This window comes from Chlamydotis macqueenii, chromosome 2, assembly GCF_036417535.1.
Source record: "Chlamydotis macqueenii isolate bChlMac1 chromosome 2, bChlMac1.mat, whole genome shotgun sequence".
NCBI lineage: Eukaryota > Metazoa > Chordata > Aves > Otidiformes > Otididae > Chlamydotis > Chlamydotis macqueenii.
Genome location: NC_141557.1, coordinates 67,043,189 through 67,065,202, shown reverse-complemented (window position 1 = coordinate 67,065,202; position 22,014 = coordinate 67,043,189). Strand labels below are relative to the sequence as shown.

The following is a 22,014-nucleotide window of genomic DNA, read 5'->3' as shown; positions in this document are numbered from 1 at the left end:
AAGGTCTGTGGACAAAACCACGCAAGTAGAGAACATAGTAAGGTTTATAAAATAAGGGTATGGATGAAGGGTCTCTATTTACTCAGCAACAGACACAGTACAGAAAATTCAAAGAAACCACGAGGCTACAGTCTCGGTGCAGAAACATGTGGGACTGAGCCATGCCTTCATCCACCAGACTACATATACCAACTGCATCAAGTCAGAGGTGGGAAGAAATAACACTTTGAGGAATTTTCTTAGCAGCACAACACAACTGCTCAGCAAAAAAAGCTGAAGAGAAGCAAACCCACAAACACATCTTGTGCAATCTTTTCTGCCTACTTTCAGCTTGTACCTTGGATGACATGCCTGCCTAAACCAGAAGTTACACAGCTGGTACACAGTACTGGTATAATGCAAACACGCTTTGCCTCTGAGCCAAACCACTCATGGCAGCTTTACCCTTTCATGAACAGTGGCTACACAGGCTCAGCTCATAGCTAGCTCATGTCCAGGTGGCTCAGAACTTGTGCAGAACGCACTCTTATCTAAGTGAAAAATACACTTAGCTATACTTTGAATATTTTTCACTTTAATAACTTTTCAGATGTGATCAAATTCCTACGTCATCAGCTTGTCCAGCCAGAGTTCCAGTACCAGCTCTAAACTTCCAGGTGCTATTTGGGAGGTAAGTTCCTACTGAAGGAAGTCATCCAAGGTTTTTTGGAAAGATTTTCATTTCTTTTAGATACACTCATATCTTGAAAATTAATTCCAGAATACATCAGCTTTCCTAGAGAATTCCTGATAGACTGCTGTACAAGGCCAGCAGAAGCCCTGAATGGTTTAATTGAAGTAAACACCAACAGAAAGTTTATCAACTGTTTTTTTTTTTTCCTAGGATTATTTTTATAAGCCCCAATTGGAAAAGGTACAGAACATCACTAGAGTAAACAAATGGTTTGACACATTTCTTAAGATATTTACTTAAGCAATGCAAGCCACTACCTTCTAGGAAGCTCTCTCTTATTCCTCTGATGCTCATTTTAAGAAAACCATTAGAGCAACTTTTTAAACCACTGGCGGTTGGAAGCAAGCTGTTCATCACTGATCTCCTGGATTTTAAAGCACAAGGAGCTGCAGCTTCGCACCATATGTCACATTCTACTGCTCTAAACTCTTTGGCTATTAAGACCAAACCAGCAACTCGACAAGTCACCTGCTAGCATCACCAGCAGCAATATGACCAAGGGCTTCTGGAATTAGTCAGCTATATTGGCTTACAGGATAGATATATATTTTTTAAGCTATTTGGAAATTCCAGCTAACCAACTCACTGCAGCCATTATCCTGGCAGTGATTCAGATTGAGACACTCCAAAATACTTTATTCAATCAAAGGAGTCAGACCAATAAATAAAGAACTGTTTACAGCTTACTAGAAATCACATCTGAAGCAGATTAAAGATGTGCTATAAAACCTGCATTAACCTCAATCAATTTTTCACATAAGTATTTTGGTTTACTTTGGGGGGTTTATTTAGTCTTTTTTTTTTTTTTTTTTTTTAAATATGTGCTTCAAGGTTTCTTTCCTTTCCCAGAAACCAGCAGCTTTCAGCTTCATAAATAACTGTATTTGTCTCAATTTTTACTAAACGCTGACCATACAAATGTGGTGATTCGGTGTAACAGCTGAGGCTGGGGGGTGGGGACAGACAAAAGACCACAGAGATACAACAATTAGAATTTTTACTTCCCAGAATTTTTAATTCCATTTCTAATCATCCATGGTGTCAATGACAATGTGCAGGTATACCTTTTGAATGACAACATTTCCTCTAAAGTGGACAGCCAGTACATTTAAGGGAATTATCACAGTTACCTAAACTTGTAATGCATCTGCACAACAGATTTTGGTTTAACCTGACAAAGGGCATCTTGCATATGCACACTCTGATGGAAGGCTGATTTTTCTCCCAAGTCCAGAACCCAAAACCAAAGCAAATACCACCAAGAGCCTGAAAATATTCAGAGGAAAAGTATGAGTTTCAATGACCACAAAGCCCACTGAGCTTCTGAACTTCCTCCTGACTCTGTCTCTAAGCCATTATGACTTTAGTAAAATATCACTAGAATGATTTTCTAACTTTACTGAGCAGTACATCTGCTGAGGTCTTCTATTAGAATCTACTCAGGCTTTATCTTTCACAACAGCATTAAGCCTCTCCTGTCCTGCCTGGCTAACACACACCAAGATCGCAGAGTGCGTAGCTGTCTCAAATTTTTATCTAGATGGAGCAAACTAATTTCTAGAAATCTTTGTGCTAATGCAAACAGGGTTTTTTTTTCCTATTGTCTCTTGCTAGAATTAAACCCATAATGCTTCTCACATTTGCTAAGAGAAATAATTCACAAAATGTCAGTTCTAATGTCGTACACCAGTCTATGAATGAGAAGTGTTCTTGACTACATCCACATTTTCTTTCTACAATCTACGCACTGCCTGCGACAGCATATGTGGAGAAGAGTGTACTTTCCTAGTAGTTTAACAACAGCAAAGACAGCTGCTGCTTCTTCTTCTTCCTTCTTCTTTTTTTTTTTAAAAAACAAAACAAACCTACCCACACTACTTCACAGGAGTCTCACTTTGTCATATAAGAAGTTGTAATGCCAGCTTGTATCGTATTCTGACTAGAAAATCAGTCCCATGCAATAGAAAGCAAAAGACAACACTCTTGCACTGTGAGCATCCAGAAATACATGGTACCATCACCTTAAAGACTTCAGCATTTTAAGAACTACACTAATGAGAATGGGTTTTGTCCCTTAGAGAGTATTGTCAGCATTCCTAATCAAATGTCAATTCTACCAGAAAGAAAAACATTTTATATAGCAAAAAACTTGAAAGATTTTTGTTTTCTCCCTATTCCATATAATGCAGTTTCATCACTCCACCGACCCCCAGTTAAGAACGTTTGGTAGGGACAAAGTACCTTTAAAAATGAGAACATAAGTGTAAAACCAGGTAGTCCTCATTGAAGGAGACAGAGGAACAAGGCATCTTTGAAAAATAGGTCTCAGATCCTTTGGAATGACACCCACATAGCTTTATTTCACATTTTGGAAAGTATTCTGTGGATTATTTTCCTTTCTCACAATTAGTTAATCAAGATGAAGCAATCATAACCAGTTATGTTAAGTAACCACACATAATATCTATAGCAAATGATGAATGAACCACATGGCTTTGCAGCTTGCTTTTCTGAGCTGACTACAGCAGAAATCATCATCTAAGACACTGAGTCTGAAATACCTTTTTGCCCTCATCACATGTGCAACCACAGCAAATTCATGGTACTCACTGTTTTCCCAAACATATAATTAAGTGTTTACATCTAGTGACTACATAGTCATTGATGTACTCCTCAGGATAACCAGTCAAAAGAACTATTAAAAGCAACTACCAACATATTCGAAAAAAGAGAAAAGTCTTCAGGTTTTTATATGCCGAGTTGAAAAACCAGTCTTCCTTCTTTCCTCTTAAGTACAAAGATAAGCAAACTGAAAAGATAATCCTGATAATATTATTTTTGAGCTCTTCTTAATAGGATTTGATAGCCAGTTTCCAAAATTTGGTTTCCAGATATTCCTCAGGTGCAGTATTCTGTTGGGAATTCTGCAGTACTAGAAAATGAATTAGTTCTTTGTACAATCCTACAACCTCTTCCCAGTTATGACAAGTCAGAACAGGTTATCAGATTTGTTATGCTTTTATGCATATGCAAGGACATAGCTTTGTGCTCCTCTCCTCTTCAATTTCAGTATAATCTCTTCTCTCACCAGAGCTCCAGCATCTCTGGAATCTGAAGACCAGCTGTTCAAAACAACTATTACGGTATTTTTTTGAGCGGTTTTTTGTTTGTTTGCTTTAAAATTAGGCTACCTTACAAGTCAGGCTGAGAATATCACCAGCAGTGTGTGTTTGTCTCACTCAAAGGCAGGGTGCAAGGGAACAACTCGGTGGTAGGACCATCATAACAAGTGTGCCTTACTTTACCCCATGGAAGTAACTGCATTGTTTGTTTATCCATGTATATAGGGCTTTCAGAGGGGCTGCAGCAGAGACAGCAGACATCCAGCACTCCTAACTGCAAACAATGTAAATTATGTAGAAGGAAAGAGATGAGGTTTCTCCTGTCCTTCACAGTAAGATCACACTAGGGCTCTAGAACCCTCTGTTTTCTCATGGTTTATCACTGCAGGCTGTTACTTGCAGGCTAGATACCAAGCATCTTAAAAAGCATGCCTATTTATTATTAATGGGCACTGTACTACTTAACAGAAGCACCGACCTAGAAAACGATTGCAGTCTGCCACAGTAACAGTTCCAGATGATCGTGTACTGCAAACGACTGGCAGTACACCATTTTCTCTACAACGAACACAGAAAAAGGATATTTATTTGCCCATTTCCCCCTTCTATTTTTTAAATGCAGAAGATGATCAAAGGAAATGACATGGGCAATGCCTAGAAAGGGAACAGTGTCCCTGTTGGGACACTGGTGCTTGGCTGGGGCACCTCCTGTAGAGCTGTCTAATTAAACTGTCATCACAATTTGATACTAGGCTTCCTGGAAGAATTACTTTACATGCTGTATGAGCACACATACATACACAAATGTAGATAATCAGTTATTTCATATTCTTGCATAAGGTGGGCAGCACATGCTCTGTATCTGTTTAATCCTCCTACCTAGCAGAAGTCTGTTCTATAGACAAAACAATCCTTTCAAGAACAGCAAAAGGAAAACATTTTAACAAATACAGCAATTTGAGCAAGTGCCTGCATAGTAAGGGTACTAGCTGATCATAATCAGAAACAGCACCAGAAACAGATGCATACTGTAAAAATGCATTACTTTCTCATGCTTTATGGAAACACTATCAAGAATCTGTGCTACTCTTTACAAAGCTACACATGCAAAGAAAGGTCAGATGCTGAACTCAGACTGCAAGTTAAACAAAATAAGCATTACAGTAGCAGAGTGATTTCCATTACACAAAAGAAACCTAGAAAACGTATTGATATTTCACTGTATATTTCACTGATATTTCCACCGTGAGCACCATAGGTTACGAAACCAATACAAGCTCATTTTAAAAAGTGAAAGGCATTATATTGTGACATTTACAAGATGGAAAACAGAAAGTGACAACTGCTCTGGACACCACTAGCCCCTGACTTACCTTCACTCCTAAATTCTGACTTCTGCCTTAACTGCCCGAGGCATTGTTATTCCAATGCCAGCAACTTGTTGATGTGAAGTTGAAGTGGTTCCAATCTGTACACAGAAGCCTTGGTGTTCATGTAAAAACAACTTCTACTGACAGCTTGAAAAAGGGTGATACCTGTCCTACATGCAACAGCACGCCACTTCGCAAACAGCAATCGGTTTAGAACGGTCACCACCCTTAAGCAGAAAGATTGATCTATCACTTTGCTATTCTAGCAAAAAAATTCTCCATCTACCCTCCCACATAAAATAAGCTTTTTAAAAGATTATCCCATTTTAGTAAATCTGCTTAGTTTTACTGAAAAGGTAAAAACTGACTAAAACTGTTGTCCTGCTCTGTGATAAAAGAGCTCTAACTCAATACCGACTGCTGAGACCTCATCCAGAACCTACCACGTTAAATAATCTATTTTCTCTAAGTCTGTATTTTTCCCTCCTTTTCAATAAAACTGACTACGAAAGAATCTAAACAAGGAGCTTTTATATCTAATCAGGCTCAGAGAGACAAGGAAGAGAGGGAGGGGAAAACAACCTTAGCCTGAATGCAATGAAACTGCTGCCTGGGCAGTCTATTTCTGGTAAGTATGTGGAAACACATGCTAGAAGTGTTAACAAAATTACCGTGGCATTTATTAGACACCCATTATTCTTAATGTGTTGCATTTATTACTAGCACTCTTGAGGATAAAAACACCCCGAGCACCAAGCAGCATTTCAACTCTGTGCACAAACTCTATGAAGACTGTCACACCCAAGCAACCAGCCACTTGGGTTAGCTGCTCCCAGCTGTTAACTGCCTCGTACGCCTCTAACGTCAGTGGAAAACATTCCCTTCCGACACTACTCCTCCGTAGAAACTCCTTCAGAAATGCAGCCTGTAAGAAGCACCAAAACACTAGGCTGCACTGAAGCAGGCAGTGCTCAAAGCTACCTGAAAAATACACTGCTATTTATCGCTATATACACTATTTATTGCTAGAGATGACCTTCAAAGGCTGTGAAGGAAGTTTGCTAACCTGTGTAGCATTTTGTAAATTAAATTCGACTTTGTTAGTGTGCCTGTTCAAAACTCAAGCATTACAATTTGCTACAAAAATATGAACAGTGATTAGCAGCTTTGTTGATGAGGATTCTAGACCACCTCTGGTCACTGGAAAGACTGTACTGGAAAGAACTAAACCATAGGTATTAACTGAGTAACTTAATCTGAACCTTTGTTGTAACACTTTACTTTCCTCAGGAAATAGAAAAAAAAAAAACAAACAGAGAAAAAAAAACCCAACTTTTTTTTTTGCTGGGAGGTAAGCAAAGCAAACTTCTTTCTTATTCAATAAGGGAAAGGATACAGTTGAGAAGTTCCTGAGGATACATATGCAACAGTCCTGACCATGTGTTCAGGCTGGACAACAGACAAGAACCCCCAAGTCTCATTGCCACATTCCTTTACCACAACAGGGAAAATTATAATTCACATTTCAGCTACTTTATGTTACTAATGAGATTTCAAGAGAGATGCTAATTGGGCATGACACTTCATCCTTTCACACAGCTCTGCAAATGTACGTTAGCATTCTTTAAATGTAACTGTAGTATGAAAAAGTTGTCTGAGACTCAGAAAAATTCACAAGTTACTATTTTTGTTTCATCCTAGCATGTATTTTTAGTGACATGAATACTAGATGAGCTGATAAGAAAGAAAATACTGTTCATTAATTTGTATTTGAAATCAAAACTTTCCCCAGGTTTGATGACAATACACATCTGCATAGCAATTTCCATCACTTCACTGAAAAGATTTTGCAGGAGAAAGTCTTTCTCAGCTGGCTGCAACACCAGCTGTTTTGCTGACTCTTAAGATTACATTATTTGCTTTAACAGACAGCATTAACAACTGCTACCATTTGCCAGAAAGTGGACACTAAGCAGAGAAATATTATGAGAATTCATGGGATAAAAAAAGGTTTATTGTGTGGAACAATATACCAAGAATGTAAACTCAAATCAACTCTACATAAATAAAGTGAATAAGGTCTCCTGAGATTTTGCAGGACCAAAACCTAACTAAAAGTACTGAGGAGACTTTATTCTTGTACAGCACCCATACAAGTCAGATTTTTCTTCACTGATCTTCACAAAGCTTAGGCAGTACCTAGTTAGCTCTAATGTGCCACTAAATGAACCACAGAAGTTACTCAAAGACTAGAGAAATTTTTCACAGTGTGTGCTCCAAGCTTATCAGCGAGCAACTGCGAAGGCAATTAGTCTTCACAAAGAGACGACATTAGGCACAAAGTTACTGAACCTAGCAGGGAAAGGCACAAGCTGAACTCATTTCTAGGATCTGAGAACAGATAATTTCCTGCAGAGAAGGGTGGCAACTGCAATGACACTCACAGATTTTTCCATCTGAGGGCTTCAGACAGACATTAGATGCCTTTCCGGTAGGCACCAGAGAGCTAAACGAGTTAACCGGGCTGAATATCTTGTCAGAGAACACACCTTATACAACAGGGGAGGCGAGACCAACAAAATTTAACTGGCTCCCCTTTCCCCAGTAAACCCTGAGTTTGTGACAATAAACGTTATGTTACTTTGAGCCACAAACATGTTGGTTTTTTACAGCAAAGCCTGCAGGCAAAGCCTCTCTAGCAGGCATTATGTTATGTATGTAATAACACACAGTTGGCAGTAAGGACAACCACCTCCTTGCCATGTGCCACACGGTAAGACAAACTACAGGAGCGACAAACACTTCAGACTTTATGCAACCACTACAACTAGCACTGTAGAAAAATAAACAAGATCCCAAAATTTTCCTGGACTGAAAAATGAAGTACATGCTGCTTATGTACAACAAAATGGGAAATATTCAAACTTGTAGCAACAATAAAAGTCTAACATCTTTGCAGGGATTAAAAAACCCCAAGGATCATCTTATGACTGGAATGTATGACCTTAACAGATCACAGATTAAAAGACCCAAATGATATTTGAACCCAGTACAATGCAAGTTCTTTTTCTAGATCTAATTGAATCCTAAATGATTACAGTCAAGTTCTTAAGGAAGCTTGGCTGTATATGCTGGAGAATAGCAGAACCATGAAAAAATTAAAAAAGAAAAAAAGAAAAAAGTTAAAAGTTAAAAACTAGGGACTGGAGCATTTTTCCTATGAGGAGAGGCTGAGAGAGCTGGTGCTGTTCAGCCTGGAGAAGAGAAGGCTCAAGGGGGATCTCATCCATGTATACAGATACCTGAAGGGAGGGTGTAAAGAATACGTAGCCAGGCTCTTTTCAGTGGTGTCCAGTAACAGGACCAGAGGCAACAGGCACAAACTGAAAAACGGGAGGTTCCCTCCGAACATCAGAAAACACTGGTCACCCTCACAGTGAAAAAAACACTGGCTCAGGTTGCCAGGGAGGTTGTGGAGTCCCCAGCCTTGGAAATGTCCAAAAGCTGCATGGACACAGTCCTGAGCAACTGCTTGAGCAGGGGGGGTTGGACCAGACAGCCCCCAGAAGTCCCTGCCAACCTTCCGTGAAAATTGCTAATATCCATTTTGAAAGATACTGTGGCATAGAGTAGTAGCATGAACTTTAGTATAAGAGATAATCTACAAGGTTTGTGATTCAGAAATTTGTAACCGTTACTACCATTGCAGATTTGAGTCAATTAAAAAAAGTCTTTAAAAACAATCTCTAAAAATCCTTAGATAATGCGTTCCCCACACCAACCCATATTCATCAGTTTCATAGAAAGAAATTTTCAACAAGAAATAAAAACTCTGTGGGAGCCCAGCAACCTTCAGTGGGGTTTCACACCTGGTTTTTATGCCTGAAATTTCTTCATGTCTCCAAAAAGATAAAGTCAGTCTCCTGCGAAGAACATTATTTATTGTGTCCATCAAGTGACACTATCAGGCAAGGACTGGCATCCAGGTTTCACCTATCCAATTTCAGTGAACAAGCTTGGATCATACTACTGTAATATCACAGTAGCAATTTTTAGTTTGCTCTGGCAGATCAAGGGGGTTTAATTTAAGCTCTTATTTTCTTTAGTTCTAAGCAGATGGTCACAGTCATTACTAAGAAAGTGATGGTTCTGTACAGCTCCAGTGCAGATGAAATGCTTAAAGACAAACTCAAAGAAAACTCGGTAAGAGTACATAAGGTGCAAATTCGAATAACCCTTAAAAAAGAAAGTTTGCATGTGCAAGTCTGAAATATCATAAATGGTGAAAACAGACAAAGCTGATTTACTGCTGACTTTACATAGACTCTGTCTGCAAAGTTAAGAAAAGACAGGTATAGCTCTGAAGTGTCTTGGTGGACAGTAAGTTCACGGATAAATGCAAGCACTTGTAGTGTATCAATCAAACTCAGGAGAAGGGCATAATTTCTAATTATTTGTTTTGTTATGATAGACTTCATTTTTACAATACATGTAAAACAGTTGGCCTGTGTCCCATAAAAACTGCAATTTGTCTGACAAGAAACAGCAATGCTACAGTGTAAGTCAAAAGTAAAATTCCAGATAAAGTACTGCAAGCAGTTCTCAATATAAATGTTGATTTCAAAGAGTAAACGCGGACAGATGAATCATAGAATCACAAGCATAGCTAGAATGCAGTTCTAGTGAGCATTACAAAATAGCATGAGAGAAACAGAAGTAATCTCAGACTTCTTAGACATCGATGGTTTTTAAGAAAGTCTAGAAAGAGATTACAGTATTATGGTGCACAGCTCATTAATGTGATCAAAGAATTACCTAAGAACTGAAATGGATTTTCAGTATGACCTGACAAGACAGAAATGAAAAATGAGTTATGTCTATTCTTACAGCTAAAAAGTGAGATCACATCTGCCAATATACATTAACTGGCTGAATAAAGCAATAAAACATAGACCAAGGATCTCCAGGTCATACAGGAGATTGATCTGTCCCTATAACTGTCACAGGAAACAATGCCATAAGGTCTTTTGAGATGGACTCTGAATAATTCAGTCAGTTGTTTTTTTGCCTCATGGAAGGCTGTTCATCCTCCTGCTGCCCAGGAAGCTTTCCCAATTTTGACATTGAATAAATTTTATCTCATTTGTTTTTGTACCAACATTGTCCTGTAATTTAACACCTCAACCTAACACAGTGTTCTACCCATGCTCTCATGTGTTACGCTTCCCTCCTAGCTCTAAGTACACTTTTATGTAGGTTCTGCAGTCCCCTAGACATCTTAACTCATCAGTTTGAATTCATATTTTTTTAAAGCATAGTGAATCTGAAATGTAGAGAATATTCCAAAACAGTTTCTACCAAGCATCATTTAGAATGGCATAGTTTCCTATGTTATATTTATACAGTATTGCTTATGAAGTAACATTTGCATTTAAACAGTTTGGAAAATACATACATTCTTAGGAAAAAAAATTTTTTTTGCATAGAAAGCATAACTCTAGTCTTTCCTACATGCCTACTTGTACTCTTGAAGAGCCATTGCCTAGGTCTTCTGTGGATTACAAAGGGAAGAATTATGACAAATTTCCGTTTGCATTAGAGATCAGAAAAAGGAGGCAAGAACCATAGAAACTGCTTAATATTTGAAGCCTTAAGAACTATTCTAGCTAGCAAATTCTTTGAGAATGTCTCAGAAACAGAAAACTTGGAAAGCAGAGATCGTATATTTAATTAGGCTGCAGGTGAAATATTTTTATCTCTGCAGACGATGGACGAGGAGAACAGGTACGGTTTCAACACGCTAGGTTTCAGGTCTGAGGCAGAATGAGTAAGCTTTAGACTAAGAGACCTTGGCAACAGTTGCTCTAAGAATACCTCACTGTAATAGTTCAAGAGGCAAAGCCAGTTTAAGAAGTTTCAGCTCTTCCCCAGCTTCTTGTGCCACAGACCATCACATTCAGCTCTGCCTCTGCCAGGTAAGTGTAGGGTGAGGGGGTTCAGAGCATCAGGGAGGAGCGTTAGTTTGCTCTGCCATTCTTTAACTTAAAGAAGCTCTTCACTGATTTAGTTTACATAACCAGAAAACAGCTGTACCCAGCGCAGGGAATGTGCCCAGTAAACATCAACGTGCAGTTGGGAACATGAACCTGGGGAGAGAGAGGTGAAGCTGACTGCCTACTAAGCCATCGGCATATCACAAAAGGGGCAGATCCTGCTTCCGACAGTCATTGGACCCTTTAATCAAGCTACCTAACAAACACAACAGAAAACTCAGGACTAGGCTAGCACAGCTGCAGGCAGTGAGAAACTTCAGACAGCATGAACTGGTATGTTTGAGCTTAGTGGCCTTGATGATTTTTCTTCCTATTAATTTACCTAACCATTTCTTAATCACACGGACTTTAAAAGCGACATAATCCTGTGACAAAGTCCACAATTTAATTATGAGCATATCTTTGCATTTGTTCTGAACCCATCTCCTGATTACCTTAAGGTAAAGTCCCACAGTTCCTGTAAGAAACAGGTAGTAAATCACTCCTCCCTCTGTTCATGGATGTACCAATCTCTAACCATACACCCTTCCCTTCCCCAGCTGTCCTCTTCTAGACCAAAGATTTCTCACTTATTTATTGCTGCCTCATGTAAAAAGCGGTCTGTAAGAAGCTCACTACCCTTACTGCCATTCTCTACTTTTTCTTAATTCCACCACAGTTTTTTGAGACAAGAGGGTCAGAATAAAACACAGCAGTTAAGATCACTCTGCAGCAACAGAAACGTGAAGCTTCCTCTCTCATTCCCTGCTCTTTCCCAGCATGTTTCTCCAGTAGGTAGTAACCATCCTTTGCCATTTTTCACCCATTTGCTGAGCACTAAGCTGATGTTTCCTTTGAACAGGCTTAACTCCAAGATGGTTCTTCTGAGACCAGGGAGCCCAGAAATCACCGCTGAGTACATAAGGTCAGAAGAGCTCTGCATTTCACAGTGAGTTTCGTGTACCCTTTTATCAGCCAGCCACAACCCACGTGAAGGTCCTCCCACAACTTTCAGTGGCTGGCACACTAACAGCAGCAGCATAGTGCTGCCAATATATTGTATCTTACCAGTATTCACCCCTTCTCCAGTTCATTTATAAAAGAAAAAATACCAGACCATGCAGAGATCTCTTCAGGACTCAACACAAGATGGGCAGAGGTGGGAGAGAAGATGAGCTGGACATATGGCTCATCCCTACTGAGTCTGTGATTTTTATTAAGCAAGAGAAACCAAAAGTAACAGTCCATGGGTTGTGACTGGCTTCTTGTCTTCCAAAACACTTGAAGCACAAATACCTTGCTAGCTTAAAATAGCTCATTGAAATGTGTAAAATTATTTTGAGTCTTGAATCTTCCAGAAGTCAAAGAGGCTACAGAAACTTGCAGAAAGAATATATCCCTTCCCAAGGGAACAAAATAATGCACGAGACCCTAGCTAAACTATCCACCAGATACCATTCATGTAGGAATTGCTGAAAAACATTGTAGAAAATAATGTCTGACTCTTAAAAATGCTGTCAACACTTTTGCCAGATACTAATCTTTTTAACTAAATTAACAGTGTTGATAACTGCAAAACGCCTTGATCAGCTTTCTCCAATTGTCTGAAAGTATTATGCCATTACTAACACACCATTTACCATGGTTTCAGAAGAAAAAGTTGCAGATTAAAAAATGCAGCAATTTGAAAAAAGGTGATACAGAAGTCCAAAACCAAACTTACAGTACTGAGTTGTGAAATACAGAAAAAATATTCTTCTACCTTAAGACCTGTCTGTACAATCAAACCTAAAGCTTGGGACATGAGGCAATATTCAGTATTTTCTGAAAAAAAAAAAAAAAAAAATCTTGCAAACAGATTTGTAGCATTGTCCAATTCAAAAGCTGCATCTAAGAAATAATACTGCACGAAAAAAGCCAGGCTAGAGACAGTATTTTTGCTTCATAATCTGAAGAACTAAGAATATTTGCTTTATTTGCAATTGTCTTCTCAATAGGTTGCAACGGAAAATTTTACAGGCATCTTAGCTTTTCTATCCCTCACTTTCTAACTACTGAGGATCAAGGTAAATGTAACACACAAAAGCTTCCTTCAAATACTGACACAGCTTTCCATGTCCATTGCTATACTATACAGCAAGTGGCTACATTTTGGGATTGTGCTTGTGTTTCTACTTAATGTACTTCGTGCTGCCTCCCACAAAAACGGATGTTCTCTGCATGTCTTACTGAATGCACCTTTACCTACTCCTCTGTGCAACAGCTGTAGCTAACTAGTCAACAGAAAAGCAGAAAAACAATTATTTGATACTTAATGTGTCTTTCCTAATCTAAATGCCTTCTTTTTAGGCAATGGAATCTGCCCCTAACAGTTAAAATCAAAACTCAAAAGCTTAGTATAACATTTCATTTAGTCATACATCAGTTGTATAAAAATTACCATCAGGCCAAGCCAAAAATAATTTAACTGCACACAATAACGATAAATAAAAATAGTAACCTTTTAATAGAAACCTTTGCTTTTCCAAATGGCATTTTTTTAGACTAATTTGTATCAAGATATTTGCGGTAAGTACTTTAGTCACTATGAGAACAGTAGCTCTTGACTCTTGGGCAGTTACAAATAGGGATAATTTTTGCAGAGTACTGCAGGAAGCATCAAGATTTTCTAAATCCTCTCTCATTCAAGAAATTCTCTGGAAGATAACATTACATACATCCAACCAAATGCAACCCCAGCTTGTCAAACTGAAAAACTAGTAGTACATTCTACTCCCTTTAGAGGGAAGGAAAGCCTCCTTTGTACACTGAAGTCTCATCAAATCCTCTCCTGACTTTATTTTGTTAGTGGGGATCCCACGCTCAAATCTCCTTCTAAGATTAATTTATTACTTCAAACATAATGAATACATTCTTCAACCTTTTGGGCAGGTGAAGGGGAGAACAGGGAGGCAAGTGGAAGAGAAAGATTATTTTTTTTTCCTTACAAAAGAAAATGACAATCAGTGGCATTTCTCCGTATGTGATAGTGGTAGATAGCAGAAATGGATAGTGCTCATTATCTCCAACTTCCACCTCACAGGATCCAGTTGGAGCAGCACGAGCCCTAACAAGCAAAGATACCAGCGTGGGCAGCTGAAGGCATAAAGGGCCACGGATCCATCAACAACCCCTCAACAGAATACTCAACACAAGACCCCATAGTGACAGGACTGTGGGCCCACGTTCTGCACACGTATAGCTACTGCCTTTTCTGTCCCCCAGGTGTGCTACTTCAGAGGACCACTGCTCTCTTTGTTAACAAAAAAGACACAAAGAGCAACCATAAAACAGTCTCTTCAAAGCCTGCATTGACAAGCAATGCCATCACAGCAGTGTGATGCTGAGCAAACAGGAATGGAACATCAAGATGCTGCTCTGTGCATCTGTAGTTCGGAGAAATCTTCAGAAAGGCAAGTGTGAAAGCCTGAGCCCAATTATTAAAAAATCCTTTTTTCAAGTATCACATTTGCTGTTTTTTTAAGAGAGTTTGTTCAGTGTTGTAACAGTACACAGCTCTGAGAATATAATGTGTGACATTCTACTCCTAACCAGTGGGAAAATAAATCTTTTGAGTGACTGAAAATTTAGAAAGCATGTTATTAGTAAATGTGCTTTTTTTTTTTCTTTCCTTTTTTTTAAATTCAGGTGAACTTTTGAAGCTGCTTTTGGAGCTTTAAAAAAGCAACTAGAAGAGACAATAGGAGATTCCGCAAAAATGTTCAACTCCTTCCTCCCAGCATTTCTTACTGAGATTAACCTGGCAATAAAGACAAATTCTTTAAAATTGAAAGCAAGTGGTCAAGATCCAAAAGCTTACCAGTAAGATTCCTCAGAATTTAAACTAAACTTAAGAAGGATCAGGTTCATTTGCTTGTAAAGCCCAGGTTTAAATGCACAAAAGCACCCTTTGCTATACATAGCTGCTTCTTCAACCCTTGCTTGGTTGTAAATTAAGCTGATGAAATGATATCGGAGAATACAACTGAAGGTTAGTAAACACAGAAGATAAAAAATTCAGGCCTGAATACAAGACAAACACAGGGAAACTTTACCTCATCTAACCAACCAAAGATCAGTATCCTGAAGTGAAAAGTAAGTAATTCAACCACTGTAGAAAGGAAGGCAAAAAAATAACAGGACAGGTAGAAAAGAGCCAGGAAAAAAAAAAAAAATCCATTAAATTGCTGACAAAAAAAAATACTTGGTTTTCACCTTTTGCCTTGATATATTTTACTGTTACAACACGTAAGTGCTAGCCTTCCTGCCAGCTTGAACATTTTCTACTCCTCCTTTTCTACTCTCCCCAAATGAAGTTGTTTTGTTTTGTTTTTTAATCACTATGCTAAAGAATCAGAGGGAACTTAAGCTAATAAAACTAAATAACACTTTGCAACAAAATGTTGACATACTATCAACATTAATTTTGGCCTGTATTTTCAATAAGGTCTCACCAACCAATCTCCAAACCATTTGTGCCTTGGACATTTTGGATTGAATGCCACTGTACTAGAGTGACCTCACATGCAAACTACAATACTTAAGTTTCAGTTTTCTTTCTGTCTATTATTTGCTCATTTTTCCATGGATACTTTTCAGATCCTGTTTTAACTTTCATGTGTTTCAATATTTGTTGTAGCAACATGATAACGAAATACACGAGTCATTACAATCACACAGCTCTTTCAAAAATACAAAGACTGCATTTATTCCACTTGCAGAGGAGGTACATCCTCAGTCTCCATGCCAAGCTTTGTGTTAGGCGCTAGGTATACAGCTTGGAAATACAGTTGTATGATGGAAACACTGAGAAGCTCTTTGCCATAGCATCGCTGGCAATATAAATACCCAAGATTACAAACAGTATCATCATGTGAGCATTCCAGGCCAGCCTATAAATAGCAATTCAGAAAGAACTGGCCTCTCACGGTGCCTCAGTACAACGTGTATCTGCTAAAAATATCAACTTAAATATGTTCAGTAACAGCATGGAGCGGAAATAGGTCTGTCTGAATTTTGTGAATTAAATAGCTATTTACACACTCTAATTTATTAAACTGATGGTAATTCATAGGACTACTGTGATGGACTTACAATTGAATATGTGTATTCGCAATACCTCCCTTGATAATGAAGTCCTACTTCAGAGTTTCTTCAGAAACAGCATGACAAAGCAGCTGTCTTCATATTGTGATAAGAATTTATGATTCTGGAATTAAGTTGGGATTCCAGCAACAAAAGCAACAGGACACATGATATTTTGCAAAGATTCTTAGAGAGAAGATGCGCATCTACATCTCCCTACACAGATTGTAAAAACATACATTCAGAGAAAATATGATTGCTTCATACAAGAAAATACACTGATTTGATACCGTTAATTATTTTTCCAGAAAGAACAACTGAACAACAGATTCATACTAATGGTTACACCATGTATTTATACAATAGAGGGAGTGGACACATTCCTCAGGTAGCAGATCAACAGCACGCTAGGTCTCAGAAACAATCAGAACTTCCTGAGAGATAATGGAAAAGATAATTCACATATTACTCAGGATAGGCTTACTCATTTTGCTCTGACAAAAAAGGAAGGTGTTGGGCACTGTCAGGGGAAAAAAAAAAACTACCACGTTCTTGACTTCAAAGTTTTTCAATGGCTGCAAATGTCCATTTTAGCAGTTCATACAGATATAGCCAAACAAGACTACTGTCTCTGCAGCACGCCTCACGCCACTTACTTTCCATACTTCAGCCACTTCCGTAACACTATCCCACAGGTTAACTACTTCATGCACTGTAATAAACCAGTAACAATAAAAAAGCTGAATGAATGAAGGAGGACTTAAACATGTGTCCTAAACTCATTATCTTAATTTATGGTGGCACCTATCAAGCTGCTTCTGAGAGCAACATGACTGAAATCAGTTCTCCCTGTAGGTATGTCCATCAGCTCTGTCATTATCTTTAAAGTCTTAATGGAAACGTGTACGCCAAGCTCTTTTGTAGACCTATTACCAAGTTCACCTCTGCACAGAAGCAGTAGCAGCAAGGAGTGCTCCAAATGATAACGCAGATGAATGCACATCCCTCAGGGAGCAGCAGGCAGCCCCCTTTACTGTAAGGCCCAGAACAAGGGATAGGCTGCCACAGCTCAGAAACTAGTCCTTGGAGAGATTCCCAGCAAAGGGCCAACACGTGACCAGCATACAGCACTACTACAGAAACCAGTGAGTAACCCAGACTCGTACCTGAGGACCAGTGGGATGGTCAGGGTTACCTAGCTGTACATCTAATCAGCACTGCACAGGGACCACGCTGCCAGGGAGCAGTGGCACCCCTGCAGAGCTACTGATCTCCTCATGTTTTCCTCCCTCTCACCTTCAAGCAAGAATCACTGATCTGACTCACAAGCATTGTACATTTTTTAACGCAAGCTGTACAGGTAAGAGTCTGCTGTTTAGAAAAATAGAGGGTGGGTAACCTTCAGCAAGCAACAGGGGAGTAGGTCTAGGAAACCATAATTCTGTATTCCACTTTTTTAGGCATCAATAAGTTCTATTTATTTATCACTAAGCATTAAAGATTTAAACTTACCAGACAAGCTATTAAGTGTGAACTGAGACAAAAAAAACATAAGTAACTGCGAAAGACAGACAAATCCCTTTAGATTAGTAACAATGCTGAGCTAATGCCAAATAATTCTGCAGCATCCTGGCACATTTTTATAACCTTCTACTTAGTTCAGTTACAGACCTGCTTCAGAAACTCAAATATTATACAGATACTAAAGATAAATAGAAAATAATCCCAGATATAATTGGAAACTAAAGCATTCTCAGTGTTTAAGACAACTAATTAAGTCTCTGTGAGGGACAAAGATATAAGTGTAAGTACTAATTGGTTCTTTTTTGACAGATCTGCGCACAGCTTTTAACAGAGTCTAAAACAGCTATCCCTGTAACTACATTAGTCTATTACAGATTCTATTTAAAGAAAATAAATAATAGCAATTTCGAATGATAAATTGTATTCTTGACACGGATCTGTGTCACGTCACCAAAAAGTGCTCTGAAATACAGAGAATGTATGAGACAGTTTCAGTTTCCAAGTTGCACGTTGAAACAGGAATGTGCTCTTTTGTTCTATTTTTTTTCCCCTCATTTAATCATAATGAAGTCACTTGTGACATTACAATGGTTTCCAGAGCAACAGTCCAATCAGATGTGATGAACAGAAGATAAGAGTGCGAAGGAGAGCTCTGTAACCCACCGGTGATCTTGATGGGAATTTCAGCATAAATCTGTCTAGGTCAAACAGGCAACTGGCTCTGTCCTCTTCTATATGCAAGGATAGAGAGTTTAATACAATGGGATCCGATTTTATATCAACATTAAAGAAATACAAGGCAAGAGAATGTTTTTTTCCCCAAATATCTGAAAATGATGTGTAAACCATCTGGCCTATTCCACAGGAAATACTCATAACGTATCAAAACAAAGGAGAAAAAGCTACTGTAACAGCACTTACAGGTGCAATAACATGAATGATAATCCAGTGGCTGGCTAGACTCATCATTCTTCAGTATTTGGCGACCAGAGTTCCCAAGAACTTAAAGACATAGCGCTTTATGAAACCAGAGCAGAAGGGGTAAGGTCTAACTAATAACCCTAGATCAAGTCAGGTGTATACACAAAACAGACACTGTGAGAAATATGAGAAGCAGAGGGTTGTGCCTTGAAAGGCAGGAGCATAAGTATGAGAAACGCAGCCTGAATTCATCCAGAGATATACTTAGTCCCCTATCTATAGACAAATCACCTTTAGGGGTTTCACGAGGTGTCTGCAACCTTTGAAAACAAAAAGCTTAAAATGCTGTGGGTTAACCAACTCATGTGTCTGTGTCCTGGGGCATGTTACATATATATACACTACATATTAATGATTAACCCACAGCAAAAATAACACAAAAACTGCAATGTCAGCATCACTTAAATATGTGAGGCACAAGAGCGCAGCTCTTCTTTTTTACACTGTAGTAATACCTCGCAGATGATTAATATTTTTCAAAAAGATTTTCCTCAGAAAAACAGTGATAGAAATATGCTGTAATAATCTTGATCAAAGCACATCCCCTCCTTTTGAAGGAACACCCCTAACCAAGCATTTGAAGGAATCATTATCAGGAAAAGCAATTGCTTCCTTATTGGCATCATCTAACTATTGGCATGAAAGCTAACCAGGAATCCTGCTTCAAAAGCAAACCAGTCCTTGAACAATCCTCCAGACCTTTTTGTTCCCATGACAGCTACATACTTCAGGTCAAACACAGCAGTGAATTATGGTAAAAGAGAAGCTCTGTGGAAATGGAGCAAAGCTGGGGGGGGGGGGGGCAGGGGGGGGAAGTCCTGATTAAGACCTGTATAAAAAAATTGATGTAACTCAAGTCTATTTACTACGCTAATCAAAAGCCAGGAAAAAAAGAGATTGTTAATTTATCTATTCAAAAGACAGATAAACAAACAACAGATAACTTCAGGAAAACGTCTAAGTTCTGAATAGTACAACAAACGTGGACATACAGCATTATTTCTGCTTCTGATGGTACTTCTACCCCATGGCGCAGTCGTCCGATGTAGACGGATACCTATCTACAAAACCACAGGACTGCAAAAAGGGATGAAATTTAATGTGCCACATCAGATCCCAAACCACTGTGAACTTTTAATTAAAGTAACATTTTATCAATTTCATGGGTTGGGATAAATAGCTACAACAGACAAATGATAGCACTGTTGGTAAACTTGGTCACTAATTTTCCAAAGAAGGAATAAAATCCATCCAATGCTAGTTCTAGAGAGTAGTTTAGTGTATCTGAAGTAAACCTATCGTTACTGCAATATGAGTAGCTAGCTCCTAGTTAAGCTTTCAGAGAGGCACATAAGCAAATGACTGCAAGAGCAATTTTTGGAAATGTATGTTTTAATTCGGGGAGGCAGTACCAAGGAAAAGAATACAGGGTGAAGTAGTCATTTCCAGCTAACTGAACAGCTTAAAAGTAGGTTTTTTTACAAATCTATTTTGTTTTCAATTAAGTTTGTTTTCAAAAAACTTAATTATATGGCCCATTTGAAGAGCTGTCTCAAAACAATTTTTCTTAAAGGTCTCCTCATCACCCAACAGCAACTCTCTTCCAGAAACACCTTGCACATGAAGAAACACGGGATAAAAAAAAAAAAAAAACCAAAAAACTCCAAAAAAACCACACAAAAGAAAAAAGTGTACTCTCTAGACTGACTGTACTTCAGAAATCTGCAAGTCCCCATTGTATTTATTGTCAGATCCAAGTTGTTCCCCAGAAACCCACAGTGAAATATACCCTTGACATCCCTGACTGAAAGATTACCATTCTCACTCGCACCTCACCTTGGTACCAAAACCAGGCATAGCCTGGAACATAAAACCAAACTTAGAATTAAATCCCTTCACACTAACTCTCCTCCAGAAGAGAGGCACAACACAGAAACATTAGACAGAGCCTGGAGTGTCCCTGTCACTCAACAGCAGCAGACCTGCACCCAGTGCACCTTCACTCTTCTTTTATTGCCAACAGCCAGACTACATTAACAGTGGGAGAATTGCTAAGAATTCTCAAACACCCCAGCCTTAGAAATATTCTTCCAAGATGTAATCTGAACCATTAACAGCTTATGTGAACAGCTGTAATTCAAAGCCATACCAAATATATATGCTCACTCCATTTCACTTGCAGGGTTGCGTCAGGTGTTGGAGCTTCAGAACGCTGCTCTACAACGAGGAAAGGCTCGGTGACTCTTTGGCAGGGAACAATGAGGAAGCCTATCTTTGCTCTCCAAGTCCCTCTCAATTGTTTCCTTTACCCACATCCTGCAAAGAGGTCCACAGTCAAAGCAATTATTTAATGGTTTCTTCTCCTCCATGCAGTAACTGAAAAAATAGTTAAGACTGGAGGGTTTTTTTAATGAGTTACTCCTGTTCCTATGCTACCCACTTTTGTGTATCTTTATCATTCACTTCATTACTCACTTTTCAAAGACAACAGAAAAGAATCTTTTCTGCACAGGTGTCTCACCACCAAGTACAGAAAGTTATTTGAATTGATGGTACTGTGTATCTAAAACAACGCTGAACAAAAATACTAAAGTGCTTAGTATTAGGACAAAGATACAAATTATACAAAATTCCAAAATTAGACTATAAAGCATGACTAAAAATACCTACTTTTTAATGTCTTAGATGAGGGAAAAAGAAATTGAATGAACTAAAAAAAAAAAAAATCAAAAAACAAGATACAAGCAGATGCATTTCTTCAGTGAACACATTTCAACTGTTTTTGCATTCAGGGAAAGCCAAAATAGACAAGTTACTTTCATGAATTTTTTTTTTTTTTTTTTTGCAAACCAATTCCTGGAGAGCTTTTAAAAGCTGTCTATTCTTCATTACTGCAAATTACTTCCATAATCTCAGAAAACCGCGATAAGGGATTTGCAGCAATTTTTCCCTTCCCGACAGAAACCACTGCCTTCTGACCCAATTCCAACTAAATCACCTCATCTAAGCTCCAATTTTTATCAGAGGATTTTTTTTCCTCCCAATGCTAAACATTGACCATTCTACTTGCAACCTCCTGCAGCCCCTCTGTGAGACATTGCCTCTATTCTCTACCCCTGTCACGAGCT

At 38.6% G+C, this 22,014-nt stretch overlaps 1 protein-coding gene across 6 annotated transcripts in view; it reads right to left on the bottom strand.

Annotated features, from left to right (window-relative positions):
• Positions 1 to 22,014, bottom strand: part of KIF13A (kinesin family member 13A) — a 120,534-nt gene that overhangs the window by 73,480 nt on the left and 25,040 nt on the right. The window lies entirely within an intron of this gene.